General features: G+C 45.0%; 1 long non-coding RNA gene across 1 annotated transcript; it reads right to left on the reverse strand.

Annotated features, from left to right (window-relative positions):
- Positions 1–14,046: 14,046 nt before the first annotated feature.
- LOC134738885 (uncharacterized) lies at positions 14,047–15,675 on the reverse strand. The gene is made up of 2 exons (XR_010125106.1): positions 15,499–15,675; positions 14,047–14,773 (listed from the first exon to the last, which is right to left on the reverse strand). It is a non-coding gene; the product is annotated as an uncharacterized LOC134738885 (long non-coding RNA).
- Positions 15,676–21,160: the final 5,485 nt, after the last annotated feature.

The raw sequence follows: 21,160 nt of genomic DNA on the forward strand, positions 1-21,160 counted from the left end.
GGGCTCACTGACCTTATCTCATCTTGTCTCCGTAAGTTGGCCTTAAATCTTCATCCTTTCATCTATGTATCTATCTATTTATCTGTCTATCCATCCATCCATCATTCCATCTATGTATCCATCTGTCATCTATCGAATCTATTTATCTATCATCTACCTGTGTATCTATCTATCCATCCATTATTCCATCCATCTATTCATCCATCCATCTATTCATCCATCCATCTATCCATCTATCATCTATATTTCCTATCTATCTATCTATCTATCTATCTATCTATCTATCTATCTATCTATCTATCTATCTATCATCACCTATCTGTCTGTCTATCCATCTGTCTATCCACCCACCCGTCTATTCATTCTCTCCAGACTTATTTCCACTTACTTGAAAAGCACAGTCAGATTTGGCTACCCTGCAGGTCACAGATTTCTATCTCTTCTGTTTATACAACACAGGGATTGATTACCCCCTCTCAGTCCTAATTGCAAATGCTCGCAGAAGAGACACCAGTTGTCCCAGTTTGAACCCAGTGTCCATCCTTGGTTCAGCCATCTGTACCAAAGGCAGTCAGCTCTTATCATATAAGGAGATGCTGAGGCTTACCAGTGTGGGTGAGGGGTGGACACACACCTGAGAACAGTCCTTTAACAGAATGCAGCTCTTCAGAAAACTTTTATTTTAAGTAATAACTATATTGAGATATAATTCTCATTTTACACAATGTTCTCTCTTAATATGTATCATTCAGAGTTGTGCCACTATCACCACTATCTAGTTTTGGAACATTCTCATCACTCCCAAAAGTCCTGTTCACATGAGCAGTCACTCCCCATTCCTCTCCATTCCCCAAGTTCTAGTCAACCATTGATCTCCTTTCTGTCTGTCTGGATTTGCCTATTCTGAACATTTCATATAAGTGAGATCACATAATAGGTGGTCTCTTGTGTCTGACTTCTTTCATTTAGCATAATGATCTCAAGGTTCATTCATATTGTACTATGTATCAGTACTTCATTCCTTTTTGTTGCTGAATAATATTCCCTTGCGTGGATATACTACATTTTGTCTATCCATCCATCAGGTGGCAGACGTTTATGCTGTTTCCACTGTTTGGCTATTATGAGTAATGCTGTTAGGAATATTCATAAACTGGTTTTTGTGTGAACATAGGTTTCCATTTCTCTTGGGTAGATACCTGGGAGTGGAATTATTAAGTCACATGGTAACTCTGTGTTTCACCTTTTGAGGACTGCCGGGCTGTTTTCCAAAGTGGCTATACACCTTTACATTCCCATTAACAACACATAAGGGCTGCAAGTTCTGTCACCCTCACCAACATTTGTTATTATTTGACTCTTTGATTCTGGCTGTCCTGGTGGGTGTTAAGCAGTATTTCATTGTGGTCTTGACTTGTATATGCCTAATATTATAAATAATGATATTGGGCATCTTTTCATGTGCTTATTAGGCATTTAGATATATATTTTGGAGAAATATCCATTCAAATCTTTTGTCCATTTTCAAAATCAGATATTTGCCTTTTAATTGTTGAGTTGTAAGTTCTTTGCATATTTTGGGTACAAATCTCTTAACCGACATTTGATTTGCAAATATTTTCTCTCCTTCTGTGGTGTTTCTTTCACCTTTTTGACGGTGTCCTTTGAAGCACAAACCTTTTAAATTATGATTAAACCCAATTTACTGATTCTTTCTTTTATCACTTGTGCTTTTAGCATTGTATCTAGGAAAGTACTGCCTATTTCAAGGACACTAAGATTTATTTTATTCTAAGAGTTTTGTAGTTTTAGTGCTTATGTTTAGGTTTATGGTCCATTTTGAGTTATTTTTTGTAGATAAGGGTCCAGCTTCTTTTTTTTCCATGTGGGTGTCCAGTCATCCCAGCACAATTTGTTAAAAAGACTATTCTTGCCCCACCAAAAATAAATTGATTACAACTGTAAGGGCTTACTTCTGGAATCTCAAATATATGTACATCTATATGTCTATCTTTATTCACAATTTCTTGATTACTTTAGCTTTGTACTAAATTTTGCAGTTGGGAAGTATGAGTCCTCCAATATTTTTCTTTTTCAAAATTATTTCATCCATTCTAGGTTCCTTGCATTTCCACGTGAATGTTAGGATCACCTTATCAATTTCTGTAAAACGGGAAGCTGGGATTTTGACAGTAATTGCATTGAATCTGTAGATCAATTTGAGGAGTGTTGCCATCTTAATAATATTAATGCTTCAACTCATGAACATGGGTTGTCTTTCCATTCATTTATATCTTCTTTCATTTCTTTCAATAGTTTTTTTTTTGTAATTTTCAGTGTATGAGTCTGACCCTTCTTTTGTTATGTTTATTCTTTTCAATGCCACTTTTAGTACATTGGCTTTCTTAATTTTATTTTTGTACTTTCATTGCTAGTGTATAGAAATACAATTGCTTTTTGTATATTTATTATGTATCCTGCAACTTTGCTGAACTAATTATTAGCTTGAATAGGTTTTTTGGTGTGTGTGGATTCCTTGTGATTTTCTATGCATGCGATCATACAATCTGTGAATAGAGATAGTTTTACTTCTTTCTTCTCAATCTGATGCTTTTATTTCTTTTTCTTGCCTAATTTCTCCAACAGAGAGATTGTATGTATGTATATTATAAATCTATAAACTTTTGTATGTATGTATGTATGTTATAAATCTATGGGCTTTTAAAAATAGGTTTATAACATACATACAGAGAAGTGCATCAATCATAAGTGTATAGCTCCACGAATTTTTACAAACTGAACATATTTGCATAACCAGCAAACCAGAGCCCCTCCTTCCTCTCTTTCCAGTCACTCCTGCACTCTCCACCCAAGGGTAAGTACTACCCTGACTTCAAACACCTAAGATTAGTTTCACCTGAGAAACTCAACTCTCAAGGGTCATTTCCAATCCAGAGAAGGAGAAGTCCAGGAAATCTACGGGAAGCAATTGAGAAAATGTTCTTGTTCAACCTGACTGCAGGCCCCTAGTGTTGCGTGGGACATTTATTCAGTCTGCCCTCTTCTAATGCAATGACCAGCCAATATGGGGTGCCTGGGCACCTCAGATTAGACTCCATAGACCCTCAACTCCTAAAGGGACAAATCAAAAGGAGCCTCACCAGACCCAGTGGAAGCGGCCATGAGGGACATACAGCCTCTGCTTTCCAAACCCCTCTCAGCAGCACCTCAGCAGCGCCTGGTACATAGTAGGTCTGCAATGGATGTCTGCTGAGTGGAAAGATATAGCAAAGCCATGAAGTCTAAAGGAGCCAGGGACAATGGGAAATGAGGACATTCTGAGCCTGAAGGGGTTCCCGTGGTTCTTGTGCTGGCCCAATGATGTATTGTCCAGACCTCCTTTGGGGAAGGATTTGCTGTCCACTGCTGTCAGCCTCTGCAGGGTCTGCCCTGGCTGCAGAGGGTTTCCTGGACCATGGTGTGCTCCTTTCCTGGAGCAGCCATGTAGGGTGACTAAATGAGGTGGGGAATAAAGGCTTGCCCATTTCATATGTTGTGCACAGTCTGTTGGGCTATACTCACCCCAGAGCTCCCCACCAGCTTAGCCAAGACTTTGCTGGGCCTGCAGCACAGCTGGACTTCTCCCTCTATGCAGCCCGGCTTCTCTTGCATCTTTTCTCAGGAACTGGTCCCTCATACACACCTTGCACCCCAAACATTCTCACAGCATCTGCTTCTGGAGAGCCACCCTGGCTGACCTGAGCATCCCCTTCCAGCACCTCCGTCTGCACTGTGGAGGAGTCACCTTAACGTCTCCTCCCAACATACCCTGTGCTTCTGTATGGCAGGGCTTATGGTCACTTGTTTTATTTCTGCTGCCTGCCCTGTGCCTATGGGCACAGGACTGATGCTCAGCAAACATCCGCATCATGATTGAATGAAACCGCGGCCTGTTAGGAAAATAGGGAAGCAGGTCTCAAACTTTTTGCTCCCAAGGCTCCATTACACTCCTAAAAATTATGGCAGACCTCAAAAAGCTTTCATCACGTAAGGTTATATTTGACACAGAAATTGAGAAATTTTGAAAAATGTTAACTTATTTAAAATAATTATAATAAACCTATTACATGTTAACATAATACTTTTATGAAAAATAACTAAATTTTCTAAAACAATTTTTTTTAACTTTTGCAAATCTCTGTAATGTCTGGCTTAATAGAAGATAGCAGATTCTCTGCTCTATAGTCAGCCTGTTGTGACAGGTCATTCTGGTTGAAGTATGTGAAGAAAATACAGCTTCATGAAAATATGTACTATTGTCCCTTGTATCTGTGGGGGATTGGTTTCAGCACCACTGTGCATACCAAAACGTGCACATACTCAAGTCACAGCCTGGGGGAACCTATGGATATGAAAAGTTGGCCCTCCATATATGCAGGTTTCGCATCCTTGAATACTGTGTTTTCCATCTGCATTTGGTTGCAGGTGTGAGACTGGCTGATAAGGAGGGCTGACTGTATTTATTGAAAAACACGCACTTATAAGTGGACCTGTGCAGTTCAAATCCATGTTGTTCAAGAGTTGACTATAGTTGGAAGAAGTATTTTCATCATCTTTGCAGATAATTATGGGCAGTGTTCTTTGATAATACACCAAAACTCAACACATGGTAGTTTCTTAACAGTTACTTTCAAGGTGGAATCTGAAACATGTCAATGAATTTGTTTGTACTTTGTTACATTAAAATCTATGGTGTATTTTGCTTTCCATATAGATCTTTTACCTGTGCATGATTTTGATCTTGTAGACTCCCCAGAAGGATCTTGGGCACATATACGGTTCCCCAGATCATACTCTTGAGAACCACGGGTGCAGGGAATAAAGGTAGGGACCCCTTACATGCTGTGTGACCAGACCCAAGTGACTTACTCTAAGGCCTTTGTTCCTCATCCGTGAAGTAGGATATCAATAGCATCTGTGTTATGGGGCTGTGGCCAGTAACACATATGATGAGTACCATTCAGCATGTAGTAGGTGCTCAGCAAATATTAACAATCATTATGTTTTCCCTCTGCAAAGACAAAAAAAAGATGGGAAGCAGATGTCCCCTTCATGAACAGGAAGAAGTAAGAGAGTTGGCCTAAATGGTATCTAAATCCTCCCGCTGGCTATGATGGCTCAGTCCTGACCACTTTATCTTTCATGGCCTTTGACTCTGCTATGTATATGAACTTGATGTTCCTCATGTGTGTTGTCATCTTAGGGCAATGCCCTGGGTTCCGTGGTGGTGGGGTGTGATGGGTTTGGCTCACCAGCAGTGGCCCCACAAATCAGAGAACACATTAATTAGTGACACAGTCCCAGGGCTCTCAGGACTTAGATACAGTTTTTATTAAATATGAATGGTCTTGTCCACCCTAAGGAATGATCCTCAACCACAGGGAAAATGGCCAGCCCATTGCATCAACTCCCTTTGTCCCACTAATTTTCCCCAATGATTATCTTCTTTTCTGACCCTTGGGGCCATGGAATATGTGAGTTGCCTGAAGGCCTGGTGTCCAGATCAGAGTTTCTTCAGCTGCTTATCTACTTTCTCTCTGAGCTGCTTATCCTCCACCACCTTCAGTCCCTCTCCAGCTGGGCTCTAGCCTTGTGGGCTATGTCCCCTTGGCAGAGCCTCAGTTTTCCCATTTGTGAAATGGGATCATTGTAGTTCCTCCCTCCCAGAGTTGATTAGGAAAAACTACACAGGCAGAGGCGGACAAATCACGAGGTCAGGAGTTTGAGACCAGCCTGGCCAACATGGTGAAACCCTGTCTCTACTAAAAATACAAAAAATTAGCTGGGTGTAGTGGCGAGCACCTGTAATCCCAGACACTCAGAGGCTGAGGCAGGAGAATCTCTTGAACTTAGGAGGCAGAGGTTGCAGTGAGCCAAGATCACAGCATTTCACTCCAGCCCAGGCGACAGAGACTCTGTCTCAAAAAACAACAACAACAACAGAAACCCATGAAGCACTTATTTCATTACAAGCGCCCATTAAATATAAGAATTATTATTGTTATTAAAATTATTTTAAAATAAATATAATAATAGGAGTAACATTTTTGAAATATCCACTAATAAATTTCCCCTTTTTGGTCATCTAGTTGCCTTTCTTGCAACTTGTCTAGATCTACACTGCCCCAGAGAAAGCATGGGAAAAAGTCTCCAGGGCTGAATTTGCTTTCCCATTTTTCAGCAGAAGAAACTGAGGGTCGGAGAACATGGGTGAGCCACTCAAGATGATGCAGCCACATTAGTAATAAATAGATGTGACATTCATTGCCAGATCTGCTTGAACCTGGAACTTACATTCACTTGTAATACACAGAGTTAAAACAAGCAGATAGTAGGCAATCAATATAGGTAAATGGCCTGTGCTCACTTCTCAGACTGTCAGACACCTAAGACAACAAGAGCAGGTAGAATCCCCAAGTCTCAGCTGTCTAGCTGGGAGCCTCCCACTTGAGCATAGCCTGAACTTTGGGGTCCACTATTCAGAGCAAGCCTCTTGGCCAACTTCAAAGTAAGTGGTTAGTGGCTGTCCATCAGTTTTAAATTCTTCAATCTGGGTGGGGTTGGCGGTAACCCTGTACTTCCCACCATGGGATCTATAGTGATGGCTCCTTGGTCATTTTTGATACCACTAATTTGTGTCTTCTCTCATTTTTTCTTGGCTAGCTTGGATAAAGGGTTGACATTTTTATTTATCTTTACAAATAACCAGTGATGTTCCCTAATAATTTCCTATTTTTAATTTCATGGCTAATTTTTATTGTGTCTTTTCTTCTGCTTGCTTTAGGTTTATATGTGCTTTCTCAAATTTTTTAAGCTGGAAGTTTTGATAATTCATTTTAGATCTTTCTTCTTTTTTCATATAAGCATTTTATGCTATGAATCTACCATTTTGCTTTTATAGAATCCCACATATTTTGATAAGATGCATTTTATTTTTGTTTAATTTAAAATATTTTAAAATTTTTCTTGTGATATCTTTTTTGACCCATGTGATATTTGGAAACATACCACTTAATCTCAAAATATTTCAGGATTTTTAAGCTGTATTTCTGTAACTGATTTCTAGTTTAATTCTATTGTAGTTCAAGAGTATACTTTGTATGATTTCTATTCTTTTAAATTTGTTAAGGTGTACTTTATGGCACAGAATGTGGTCTGTCTCAGTGAATGTTCCATGTGAGTTTAAGAGGAATGTGTAGTCTACTGTTGATGGATAAAGTAGTTTATGGATGTCCGTAATATCCAGTTGATTGATGGTCCTGTTGAATTCAACTGTGTCCTTACTGCTTTTCTGCCTACTAGATCTGTCCATTTCTGATAGAGGGATATTGAAGTCTCCAACTGTTATATTAGATTTACCTGTTTCTCCTTGCATTTCTATCAGTTTCTACCTTATGTATTTTGATTCTCTGTTATTAGGTCTATATACATTAAGAATTATTATGTCTTTGCAATATACATTTACAACTAATCTAAGTCTTCTATCAACCAACACTATACTATATAATGAGTAGTAAAAGCACCTGAGCATTCTCAATCCAGTTCTCCATCTGTCCTTTGTACCATTGCTTTCATTCATTTCATTTATCCATAAACTATAATAACTCAATGCATTTTTACTATTATTATTTAGAACAATTTTCTATTAGATCAATTATAAGAAAAATAAAAGATTTTATTTTGCCCTCATTTATACATTATCAAATGTTCTTCCTTTCTTTTTGCAGATTTGAGATTTCCTTTTGTTTGAAGAACTTTTAAATCTATTTCTTGTAAGGCAGATCTACTGGTGGCAAATTCCCTCAGTTTTTGTTTGTTTGAGAAAGTCCTATTTTTTCCTTCACCACTGAAGAATAATTTTATTGAATATAGAATTCTAGATTTGTTCCCCCCACCCTTTCTTTTAACATTTAAATATTTCATTCAAGTCCCTTCTTGCTTGAATGATTTCTGTAGATCCTTGTTCCTCAGTAGGTAAGATTTGTTGTCCCCCTGAGACCTCACTTCTGGCTTCTTTCAAAATGGTCTTTCTTGCTTCATTTCCCTCTCCTTTACTTTTCTTTTCCCTCCCCTCCTCTCCTCTCCTCTCCTCTCTTCTCTCCTCTCCTCTCCTCTCTTCTCCTTTCCCCTCTTCTATTCTCTTTTCCTTTCCTTTTTCTTTCTTTTCTTTTCCTTTCCTTTGAATACTTCACAAAAAAAGCTTAGGTATGAATTTTTTGGCAAAAATATGCTTAGGTATGAATTTTTTTGGCAAAAAATATGCTTAGGTGTGGTTTTTTTTTGGCATTTATCCTGCTTTGTTCTCTGGGTTTCCTGTTGTCTGTTATTAATTCTGGAAAAATCTCAGCTTTCATTACTTCAAATATTTCTTTTCCTTCTCTCCTTCTTTTGCTGCTTCCCCTTCTGGAATTCTCTTTTGCTTCTTCTCCTTCTGGAATTCCCATTACACATAGTTATACCTTTTTTAATTGTCCCATGATTCTTAAATATTCTGTTGTATGTTGCTGTTTTCATTCTTCTTGCTTTTCAGTTTAGAAAGTTTCTACTGACATATATTCAAGCCCACTGATTTTTTCCTCAACCATGTCCAGTCTACTGATGGTCATCAAAGACTGTCTTACTTTCTGTTACAGTGTTTTTAATCTCTCACATTGCTCCTTGACTCTTTCTTAGAGTTTCCATCTCTCCATTTACATTATCTACCTGTCCTTGCAGGTTGCCCACTTTTTCCATTACAGCCCTTAGCATATTAATCGTAGTTATTATAAACTCCCAGTCTGAGAGAGTCTTAGTTATCTAGTCCTAAGGAAATGAATTCTGTCAACAATCTCTGCCATATTTGAGTGTGGTTCTGAGATTTTTTTTGTTTTGTTTCATTTATTTTACCTTTAGTATGCCTTGTAACTTTTTACTGGGAGTTGGACAATACGTATTGGATAATAGGAGCTGAGGCTTTGGTGTGAAGATTTTGCAAATCTGGCTCGGAGTTGGGATATATTTAATGTTTGTTGTAAATGTAGGTGTCAGAGGCTTCACCTCCCTCTAGTGTCCCTTTTTCTCCCCTTTTGTCTTTGAGTTTCCCTTGAAACTCCTTTGAAATGAAGTCTGTGTCTTGCAGCTCTCTTGGTTGTGACCGATTGTTATAGTGGAGTGATGTAATGGTAAGGATGTAATGGTAAGGATGTAATGGTGAGGACGTAATGATAAGGATGTAAAGGTAACCTGGGGAGGAAGTGTTCTATAATCTTCTAATTACATCTCTGGGTTTTTTAAAAAGGGGAGGCTGAACTTCCTAGACTGTGAACTCCAGAGAGTTTCTTAGCCTTTTTTTTTTCGTCTCTCCTGAAGTGAGACAATAAGGCTAGAGGGGGATCCAGCTGTCTAATTACCCATCTTCTAGGGCAGATAAGGCTGCAGTAAAAGATTTTCCCTTGAGTATAAATCTTTGTTGAGGAGAACAGAATGTTCTGGATATATTTCAAAATGCTCACTTTTCCTTCCCCCCTGCTGAAAGCATGAGGGGATTTTTCTGAGAACTTGGTGGGGCTCCTGGAGAGAAAACTCATGAACATGTGGGGGCCCCTTGTGAGACTGGCCACTGAGGAGTTTTTCATCTCCAGCTAAGCCCACACAGCCTCCAGCTGTGCAGTGACTAATCAGTTACCGTTTGCGTTCCTACCTGCCATCGGCCCCAGCAGCTTCTGATCCCTGTGTGCTGTGATTTTAGCACCTGTCTGTCTCCCAGATTTTGGGGTAATGGCCTACACCATGATCTCAGTTCTCAATGGATCGAAGAATTGTTGATTTTCAGTTTGTTCAGGTTTTTTCTTGTTGTGAGGATGAGAACGACCACTTCTAAGGTCTTTATATTTTGGAGCAGTAACTGGAAGGCTCCCTGAATACATTTTTAAGTCAAGTTGTAATGTATTTTATTGGCAGTTACTTAAAGGCTCTTGAAAAACTCAGATCAAAGGCAGAAATGATCTCCTAGGTAAGCTAGCCACGTAATTGCCTCCATTACTCCAAGAGCCTTCTGCATGTGGAGGCATGTGGCCCTATGTCAGCGTTAGAGCCGGGACGGTGCATCCTCTCATCTCGGATTGGCAGATAATGCGTGGTCATCTCAAGCAGCACCTGCAGGGAAGTCTCATCCCAGGTGGTAGTTTGTGCAGAGTCATGAGTAGGGCCAAAACTAGGGTGAAGCAGGACCCTGAGAAGGATGACCCCTAAAATTTGCATCTTTGTGCCTTCTCACCTCGCCCTGGTTCCAGCCCTGGTTATAAGCACAGGCTCGGAATCCAGTCTGCCTGAGCTCATCTCCATCTGCTACCTGCTAGCTGTGCAACTTTGGGTGAGAAAATAACCTCTCTGGGCCTCAGTTTCTTCACTTGTAGAGAAAGGATAGTGCTTACTAGCAGGATTGTTATGCAGATTAAATGAATTAACATGGGCAACAACACTTAGAGTGGAGCCTGGCCAATCACAAGCCTCCAAAGTGTTAACCTGTTTTGCTATCTTCTCTTGCCCTGTGTAGCAGAAGCTGTTGGCCCACTCAGATCCCCTAAGTCCCTAAGTTGGCATGCACCTTGGCCTGCCCACCTCTGCCCACCTTGGCCATCCCCCCTTCTCTATTTGGCTGCCAAATGGCTTTTTCCTGAGCTCCAGGAACCTGCTTGGTTCAGGAACCTGCTTAGCAGGGGCAGCCTGGAAGTACCAGGAACTTAGTGCTCATGGCAGGTCCCAGCCATAAGCAGCAGGAATCGGGGTGAAGACCCCACTTTCCAGGCCTCAGTGGCACAATTCTGGGGTGACTTCCGCACCATTCTGCAGAGGGAACATACTCATAACTGCATCTTTCTTGTCCTGCCCCTTTCCCCTCTCACCTTCCTCACCCCCTCACTCCTGCTCCCCAGAATCACATCCCTAATTAACTTCACCCCCCAGTGCTCTCTCTCAAGGGCTGCTTGGTGGGGGAACCCAAACAAGGCATCTTCTCAGTGGTGGTTTTTATCTATGGAAAAGCCATCTCTGTTTTGTTTCCCAGAGCTTTCATCCCGTGTGCACACATGCGGTGTTCCATCCGGGCAGCCAGTGTGTCCTACGTTCAAAAACACGTCCTGTGCGCCTACTGTGTGGTAAGGCACCAGCTGGCAACCATCGGGTCAAGCTCTTATCCAGGGCTTGGGGCTGCCTGTGGTGGGACATTTCATGCTCCCTTCGTGGCCAACACGGATCAGAGGAGGTGGCTGGTCAGTGAGGAAGGGTGTGAGCTCTGGACTCTACCTGCGGGGCTGGACCTTGGCTCCTCCTCATGACAGCCATGAGACCTCGAGCTAGTGGCTGACCACTGAGCCTCAGTTTACCCATCTGGGACGCGTGGGAAGAGGTGACACTCAAGAAGGGCTGAGCCCTTTGTGCCTGAGCTCATTTGCTCTGTTGGAATCTGGTGAGGAGAAAATAAAAGCAGAACTAAAGGGGCTGAAAGCAATGGGAGCCCATTCCTGGGGGCCCCAAGGGGGCTCTGTGGAGCTGGCAATGTCTTGCTTCTTGATTTCGGGGTTGGGTCATGTACTCAACCTCACCTTGTGGAATCCACCCAGCTGTGCGCTGAAGCCCACTCCAGTGTCAGCGGAGATTTCCGGTTCAATATGAAATGTAACAAGGTCCGTTCTTCCCTCCACCTCCTGGTTCACGGATGAACTGGATGAATTGTACATCATCTATATAAACAGAAAATTATCTCCACCCCTACCAAAAAACCCCAAACAAAACTGCTTTCCCTTTAGGAGAGAGAAAAGCCGCAGAACCGCAGGGAAGGAGATTTGCCCACAGAACCCCCAAAAGACATATCCTTATTCTCATCATGGCGAATCATGATGATGACATCTTGTTGAAGATTCATCAAAGCTGATGCTTTTGCCCCCAATAAAATAAACTTTTTCTTAAGGATGTGACAGAGAGACATAGCCAGGAAATTTTATTACACAAAAAAAATTAAAAGGGATTGAGGAATCTGACTTCTCTTTCATGGCAAGCCTCTGTGATTTTGACAATTCACTGATGAAAGAAAAAAAAATGAAACGAAACATGTCTTCTTAGCAGTGGAGAAGTCTGTCTGGTGAGGAGGCTTCAGGGGAAGAAAGTGGAAAATTCCCCTTGCCTTCTCCTTCCTCGAGTTGCATGGCAGCCTACGTGGGCCTCCTCCGCGCCTCCTCTCTCACTGGCTCTGTCTCACCTGGGTCTATTCCCATCCCTCATTCTCTCCCTCCAAACCCATCATTTCTAATTCTCCAGCTATATTTGCTCACCTGAGGCCTTCCTGCCACTCCCCTCTCCCTCCCCTCTGCCTTCTAAAAGAGTCTCCAATTCCCCCACCAAAGGATTCTTTCTGGTCACAGCTGTCAGCTGTGAGCTTGGAGACCTCACCCTGTACACCTGATGTGGGCTCGCTCCTGAACACGTTCCTGAGACCTGTCCCAGCCCTGGGGGTCAGCGTCTCCACCCAGAGAATCTTCCTTCAGCTCCCTGGGCTGTCCCCTCCTGCCAACACATCCCTCCCACCCCAGGGGATCTGGGTTTTCCAGGGAACGTGTGCAAGGGTGTACACCACTGGCAAGTGGCAGGGATGGGATTTGAAATCAGTTCTGTCTGACGCTGAAGTCCTGTCCCTTGGTGGGCTCCTCTCCCTCCATTCCTGCCTTACTCCTCCCACCAGCTGCACTCTAGCTCCCCGGGACCACCTCTCAAATGAGCCACCCAGGCCATTCCGCTGCTGCTTCTGGGGGCTGGGCTAAGACGCCGCTTTCGCCTCACCTTGGTCCCTGCTGGTCCCTCTGATCTCCATGATAAGCTGGCATCCATGTGCCCAGAGGCTGGCACAAGTGGTTGCCTGCTATGTGCTCTCCACACACTGGCTTGACCCCTGCACCCCTCAGAGACAGCCTTGCATCTCCATTTTATAGATGAGGAACGTGGGCTCAGAGAAGCTACAGGTCTCCCAGGTGCCTTGTGGTGGTAGAGCAGGATCTGCCCGATTCCGAAGCCTATGCTGCTTCATTTTGACTCTGAGCCCTCAAACCTGAGAAATCAGCAGATGCCGTTCTTCAGGTGGACTCACGCTGGGAGCCCCAATATGTGGAACAGCAGCAGGAGCTGCCCCGGCCAAGCAGGGGAGGACTGGAAGATTTTCCCCACTGGCAGCCCTACACCCCAGGGGCCATCCAGGGAGCCCCCGGGCTCCTTCCCAAAGGACTCAGTATCTTGGGAAAATGGCACATTCAGGAACATCCACTGAAATTCCAGGCTTCCCAGATCTTTCGCTGGGGGTACTTCAGCCACTTGGGGTCCAAAGCTGAAATTAAGTTCACTCCCACCAACCTGTGCTTGGGGGCACAGCCCTGGGCATGGAGGGCTGAAGACTCACAGATCTTGGGCTCAGGAGCCCATTTGCAGAGGAAGACACAAGGCTTAGGGCAGTGGTGGGACTTTCAGGTTACCCAGGCAAGTCCCTCGACACCAACCCCCAACTTCCAGGTCACCGGAGCAAGGGGGCTGAGACAGAGACCTCAGGGCCAGGGGCTCAGTCACCTCTGAGCTGGGAACACTGGCCAAAAACTGCTTTTCCCTGGAGGCATGGTGGAGAATAAAAGGCCTGGAAAGCCTTGTCTGGTGCTGGCCTGTTGGAAAACCCCGTTCTTCCATTTTAATACCCCACAAAGACTTGGGTACCAGTGGACGTTGGACCTGCCTTTCGCAGAGTCCCCAAATGCTCTGAAGCCTGCACCCCACCTTCCCAGCAACCAGCTGGCAAATAGCCTCCCTCAGATCCCAGCTCCGGGTTCCCCTCGCTGACAACAGGGGTTTCCTCTGCCCTATGGAGCAGCCTCTTCCCGGCCCCAGGTCCCAGTCCCTGTTGCCCCAGACACAGCGGTTTACAGACACCACAGGTTTACAGACACTGACACTGAGCTGCTGTCCACCCATCAATAGATTTATCTAATTTATTTGCTTTCAGGTACAGGGAAACAAGGTGCTGTGTCTGACAGTGATGGGCAGGGGGCCGGCGAGCCCCACAGAAGAGCTGACAGTGTCATCCTGTCTATGGACGGGAGGCTGGCGATGGTCATTTTTCAAGGCTTTGATGCGGTGTCTGTGAGTTGCTGGGTGCTGTCCGCTAGAAGCAGCCCTGTAGCCTGAGCTGTCCCTTCTTCCAGTGTCTCCGCTGGGCCCCGCCCACCTCATCAACTTCCTTTTACCACTCCACCTCCCCATGGGGGGCTGGCAGTTTCACATGAGTGAGGTTTACCGAGACGGGCCTCCTGTACCTGGATGTAGAGCCATGTTTCCTTCACTGTTTGTTTTGAGCTTAGGAATTTTACAAAATGACTGTGTAGGTTGCATCCATGTTTGTGCCCCAAATGAAATCTGAGCAACAGTGTTCCTTTTTCCCACAAATATTCCAATGTCAGTTCCAGACCCCAGGAACATGTGGGTCCAGACACGTGTGGTCACAGGCCTCAAGGGACTGATTTGACCTTGGAAGGCCTCAGTTTACCTATGCTGTGAAACAGGGCTGCTGGGAAGCACGACAGATTTTTGCTGTCTGGCCTTCTGGGTGAGTCTGGCTGTTCCTTCTCAAGGGATTTGCAGGAAGCGGGAGGTGAGGCAGAGAAATTTCATGTCTGCCTGAGTTACTTGCACTCAAGGATGGTTCCTGCGGAGACACCAAGAGAGCTGGGTCTGATTGCAGAGTTGCGTACTGGCCCTACTGTATTAGTTTGTTCTCATGCTGCTAATAAAGACATACCCAGGGCCGGGTGCAGTGGCTCACACCTGTAATCCCAGCACTTCGGGAGGCCAAGGCAGGTGGATAGTGAGGTCAGGCGTTCGAGACCAGCCTGGCCAACACAGTGAAACCCCATATCTACTAAAAATACAAAAAATTAGCCGGGCATGGTGGCAGACGCCTGTAATCCCAGCTACTTGGGAGGCTGAGGCAGGAGAATCGCTTGAACCTAGAAGGTGGAGGTTGCAGGGAGCCAAGATCGTGTCACTGCATTCCAGCCTGGGCAACAGAGCAAGACTCCGTCTCAAAAAAAAAAAAAAGACATACCCAGGACTGCGTAATTTATAAAAAGGTTTACTTGACTCACAGTTCCACGTGGCTGGGGAGGCCTCACGATCATGGCAGAAAGTAAAGGGGAAGCAAGATACATCTTACATGGCAGCAGGCAAGAGAGACCGTGTGCAGGGGAACTGCCCTTTATAAAACCATCAGATCTTATAAGACTTATTCACTATCACAAGCACAGCATGGGAAAAACCTGCTCCCATGATTCAACTACTCCCACTGGGTCCCTCCTATGACACATAGGAATTATGGGAGCTACAATTCAAGATGAGATTTGGGTGGAGACACAGCCAAACCTTATCACCTACTAAGGGCTAGCCATGTGACTGGTGTAAGGTCCTCTAATCCAGCGTAACCAACTTTTCCCTCTTGGCTCAGGACGATTCCAGCTTTAGCACTGGAAGTCCCACATCACAGGAAACCCTGTAGTCCCAGGTAAGCCAAGATGGTGGCCCACTGGGCCTTGGCTTCATCATCAATAGAGTGATGATGGTAATAAGTTGCCATGGAGACTTAATGAGGTCATACAAGCAGGATGCATATAGCCAGACACAGCTCAAGGCAGGGTCACTCTTGCAGTTAGCCAACAATGGAAAGGAAGGGAGTGGTGCCCTGGCAGCTGGAGTGGCAGTTGGAAGACAGCCTCAGCTCTGTCTTGGGCCTCCCTGCATTCCTCCTCCACAGGGCAATATTCATTATTCCGCAGGGCAATACTCCACACCAGGCAGGCCATGCTCTGTGACTCATGGGCATGGCTGGGTCTGGGTGAGGCTCACTCCTCACCACCTTCATTCCTCTCACTGTGGGCATGGGGGCTTCTGTGCCAGCCATGGCTCCAAGATGAAAACCTGGCTCCTCACAGCACTCTGGCTGCCCTTGCCCTGCCCTGGTATCTGTGGTCCTGGCTGGGCTGGGTTGAATGCGGAGAGCTGTCGCTTCTGAGACCTTCCCTTTCCATCTGAGCCCAACAGAGTCAGAGGGATGGGGGCTGGCAGGTCTCAGTAAAAAGGAGTAAAATGAGCTTTCTTTCATTTCCCAGAAATAGTCCTAAATGGGTTTTTTATTTAACTCACATCAAGTCATCTCAAGACAAGTCAACTCGGATTAAATCTATTTAAGTCTGTGCAGATCTGATCAGATCAAGTCAACCCAGCACAGTTGAAGTCCACTGCACTCCACTCCTTTCCATCCCAATCAGCTATTTATTGAGGGGGTTGGGGGGGGTGCTGTAGAAGGCACTGGTAGGGTTCCCAAGGCAAGTCATGTGGGTCCGTCTTGGAACTTCAGAATCTAGAGGACAGGTGTGGTACAAAATGCTTAAGCTGTGCATAATGCTTGCTTCCCCTTTACTTTCTGCCATGATCGTGAGGCCTCCCCAGCCACGTGGAACTGTGAGTCAAGTAAACCTTTTTATAAATTACCCAGTCCTGGGTATGTCTTTTTTTTTTTTTTTTTTTGAGACGGAGTCTTGCACTGTTGCCCAAGCTGGAATGCAGTGACACGATCTTGGCTCCCTGCAACCTCCACCTTCTAGGTTCAAGCGATTCTCCTGCCTCAGCCTCCCAAGTAGCTGGGATTACAGGCGTCTGCCACCATGCCCGGCTAATTTTTTGTATTTTTAGTAGATATGGGGTTTCACTGTGTTGGCCAGGCTGGTCTCGAACGCCTGACCTCACTATCCACCTGCCTCAGCCTCCCAAAGTGCTGGGATTACAGTTGTGAGCCACTGCACCCAGCCCTGGGTATGTCTTTATGCAAAATGGTACAAAATGCTTAATGCAGCTTAGTGAAAAAGAGGCCAGAAGTCCCTCTGCACTTGTAGAATTAAGCTGGAATCTTTGCCCTGAAATCTACTGGCCATGTAGCCTGAGAAAAGGGGCCTCACTTTAGGTGATTAGGCCCCTGGTTAGTGGGGCCTAACGAGGCTTGGCTTCACTTCTTTCCTTTCTCCAGAAAATGGGGATGAGGATGGCAGTCACCTTCGAATGTCGATGTGAGCAGGAGACGAGGTCATATGTGTAAAGGGCTTAGAGACACGCCTGGCCCAGAGGGAGCACACGGCACATGGGAGAAATATATTACATTATTGTTTTATTGCTATTGTCAGGATTATTCCTCCGGCTCCTAAGGGCAACCCCAGTGCAAGGCGAGATGACTTAAGAGATGAGGAGAAAACTTCTGTCTTCTTGAGTCTTGAACTGTCCCCCTCCCCGAACACAGCTCAACATCGGATCTTGTCAAGTGGACTCAAGTGCTGACCTCAAGCTCTTTGAGGGAGGCAACAGCTATCCAAAGCCCACTTAAGTCCTTCCCCTCCGACTTGTTCAGAAAAACTCCAGGGGAATAAACAGAGTCCTTGAGCCCAATACAATGAAGAGGTTTCAACTAGAGCACCTTGAAGATGATGTGGGCTGCCCTGGCCTCCTCTGATCCCGTAGTGGCCCAGGCGCCCCTCTGTCCAGCCCTCGCTACATCGTGAGCCCTGAGAACCCCGGCTCACTGGAGTGCTGACCCTTATTTAGTGCCTGAGACTTTCTCTTCTCCCCAACCCCAACAAGGCTCCCTAGAAATGCTGCTTCCAGGGACACTTCACAGGCTGGAGGCAAGAGTCGTGTTCAGAGCACAGACAGATCGGGGTTCGAGGCCTTGTGGGTCACTTGCCATCTGTGGTTGGAATAACATAACCCCTTGAGCCTCAGCATCATCATCTCTAATGCTAAAGTACCGATATTGGAGGGTTCATGTATTCGTTTCCTGGGGGCTGCCATAACAAATGACCACAAACGTGGTGGCTTAGAGAAACAGAAAGATATTCTCTGAAGTCCAAAATCAAGAAATCCAGAAACGTTGCTGGATATTGTGGGCTCCTTTGGGAGGCCAAGGAGGGTGAATCCCTTGAGCCCAGGAGTTCTGATACCAGCCTAGGCAAATGGCAAAAACCTGTGTCTATAAAAAATACAAAAAAATTTAGCTGGGCATGGTGGTGTGCACCTGTAGTCCCAGCTACTATGGAAGCTGAGGTGGGAGGATCACTCCAACCCGAGAAGTTGAGGCTGTAGTGAGCTGTGATTGCACCACCGCACTCCAGCCTGGGTGACAGAATGAGTCCCTGTCAAAAAAAAAAAAAAACCCAGAAATCCAAAATCAGAGTGTTGAAGGGCTGCACTACCACTGGAAGCTCCAGGGAAAGATCCTTCCTTCCCTCTTCCAAGCAAAGAAGAGACATCTTTGGCTTGAGGCAGAGATTCATCTTCTGGCCCCAAGATCTGGAAGATGGATATCTGCCTCCACCTTCACATGGTTTCCCCTTTCTGTGTCTCTCCTCTGTGTGTCTCTTATAAAGACACTTGTCATTGGATTCAGGGCCCAACCCAAATAAATCAGGATGATCTCATTCTAGATGGATCTAGAATGAATGAATTGGTGAATTACATTCACAAACACCCCTTTTCTAAATGAGGTCACTTGCACAGTTTCCAGGGAACTATGACCTGCAATACGAGGGCTGGACTCAGGAGTCCAGGTCCTGGTTTCAAGTTGTGGCTTCATGGCTCTGCGCTGTAATCTAAGGGAAGTCCTTAGACTTCTCTCTGCCTTAATTTTTCAAGCTATAAAGAGGGGATTCTAATAGGATATATTTAAGGGGTTATTTGGATGATTAAATGAGTTAATATTTGTCCAGGGCTTAGCATAGTCTGGCCATATGATACATGGCCACTAAATGATAGTAGCCAACATTGCTATTTTAAAAATAAAGTTGATATTTTATGCTACTGTGCCTCGGTCCTTTACCTAATTCCTTTCCTCTTGCCTGCGATTGGCTCCTCTCTGGTTGGCCCTGCTCTGGGGCCTTTTCCACACCTTCCCAGGAACACCTGCTTACCTGCAAGCTCCTGCACCCATTTGTCCCTCAAGCCTGTCACTGGGGGAGCCTTCCATCAATTAAAAATATTGCCACCCCCCATCCCCTTTGGGGCAGAACATTAAAGTGAAATTTCTGTAAAGCCACTTTATAAAATGAGAGCAGTTGAACGCTTTCGGGTGTAGGAGTAATTATAATTCCCAAGTTTCTCTGAACATTTTTCTAACTGGATCTTTTTGTGTCGTTGTCTCAGAATAGACACACTTGTGGGCTTTCCTAGGCTCAAAATAGTTGTGAGATAGGGGTTGAAATCGACATCCGAGTTTGAATTACAACAACTTGGTTATAACTTTGGATTGGATGAATTTCACCAGCCAAATGTGGTTCTTTCTGCAAATATGGCTTCCTTTTATGGAATAACAAAATTCCTGCACCAGGGCTGTGCCTCTGAGAAGTGGTCCTTTAGCAGAAGGGTGGGTGGCCCTGGGCTAGAATTGGAGCATCTACAGTTGGCCACGTTGATCCACTGTCTACTCTGGACGAGGCCTCTGATGAAGACTGAGCTCCTGCAGCTGAGCTTAGGAGTCTCCAGGTCTGTCTCTGTGTGGGCTCATCCTCCATCCTGTCTTCAGCGTATCTCAGTGGGTGACAGCCTTGACTCTGGAGCCAGGTCAATGGGGTTCTCTTGTCTCCTCCACTTATGGCTAGCATGATGGGGGACAAGTTACTTTATTTCTCTGTGCCTCAGTTTCTTCTTCTGTCGAGTGAGGATAGCCATGTACACATCTCCTGGGGTTGCTGTAAAGATTAAATGAACTGATACACGTAAGGTCCTCAGAACTGTATCTGGCACAGGGTAAGTCCTGGCTATTTTGATTGCTGGACACATGGTAGGTACACACCACGTGTTTAGAAGTCACTGGTCCTCCACTTCACAACTCAAGGGGTCTTAAAAGACAAGCAGGGGTCTCTAACATGGGAGCTTCTCTGAGAGACCTAGGTAGCTGCCACCAATAATTCAGGGATGGCCAGTGGGGAGGAGATGGCCTTAGTGACATGCAATTTCAGGTCCATGAGGGAAAGGGAATTTTCCATCCTGGACTCTGCGTTCCCTTTCTTCAGTGTGACAAAAATGCACTTAAAAGGCATTAAAACATTGTCTTCCACCCTCTACCCCCTTCCAGGGTGCTGTTTCAATAGACAGAATCATTCTGCAATGCAAGAGCCCTGTCAGCAGCTTACCTAGAGGCACAGCTTACCTTCAGGAAACCTTTGTCTCTGGTAGTGTCCTGGGGTAAACCCTACCCGTATAACAGAAAAATAATACACTTCCTTTTGTTTTTTAAAACAATATTTTATCGATTTAACTGAAACTGTCTGGTCAGTGGATCCCCTCCTGTACTGAGTAAGGCATAGAAAGGGAGGGAGAGGGGCCTGTCTGCATTTTATTAACCCTTTCAACATGCGACTAGAAGATCACGTGCTCTCGGAGCATGGGTTAGGGTGGGCAGGCCCTGAGTCTGGATCTGCAGTGCCTGATCTGGGTGCAGATCTCCTGGTGGGATCCCCTGGTTCATGCCAAGAGTCTCTGCACTTTTCTGAATGTCTGTTATGCTGCAGTCAAAGGAAAAGACGGCAATACTTCATGCTCCAAGAGCTTTTCCACTACCGAGCTTTTTCCTCTCACAGAAAGCGCAAGGGAAAGAGGGAAGTAAAGAGGCCAGTCTCAGTTGCTCGGGCAAAGGCTCCAGGCATGAGGCAGCCAAAGCTGCAGGTTGCCTGGCACGCCGCTGCCCTGAGCCTCTTGTTGGCTGATGATTATTTTATCTGAAGAAGATAAGATGTCGTGCATTTGATTACAGCATAACTTCATGCACTCTGACAGAGCTTGCAGCACTGGGCGAATCGTCATCGGAATGGTTTCGTTATTTCTGTACCGTGTGCCTCTGAGTTAAGGATAAAGCAGGAATAAATATGGAATTGGGGGAGGGGGAAAGTGCTAGCATTTCTTCCTCACTGCTAGGAAAATTACTCTTTCAAAGTCACCACGTTCTCTCCTTCATTACCCTTTCGCACTATGCATCCTGCTCATAAGAGTGTCCAATGAA

The sequence above is a fragment of the Pongo pygmaeus genome, chromosome 21, assembly GCF_028885625.2.
Source record: "Pongo pygmaeus isolate AG05252 chromosome 21, NHGRI_mPonPyg2-v2.0_pri, whole genome shotgun sequence".
Classification (NCBI taxonomy): domain Eukaryota; kingdom Metazoa; phylum Chordata; class Mammalia; order Primates; family Hominidae; genus Pongo; species Pongo pygmaeus.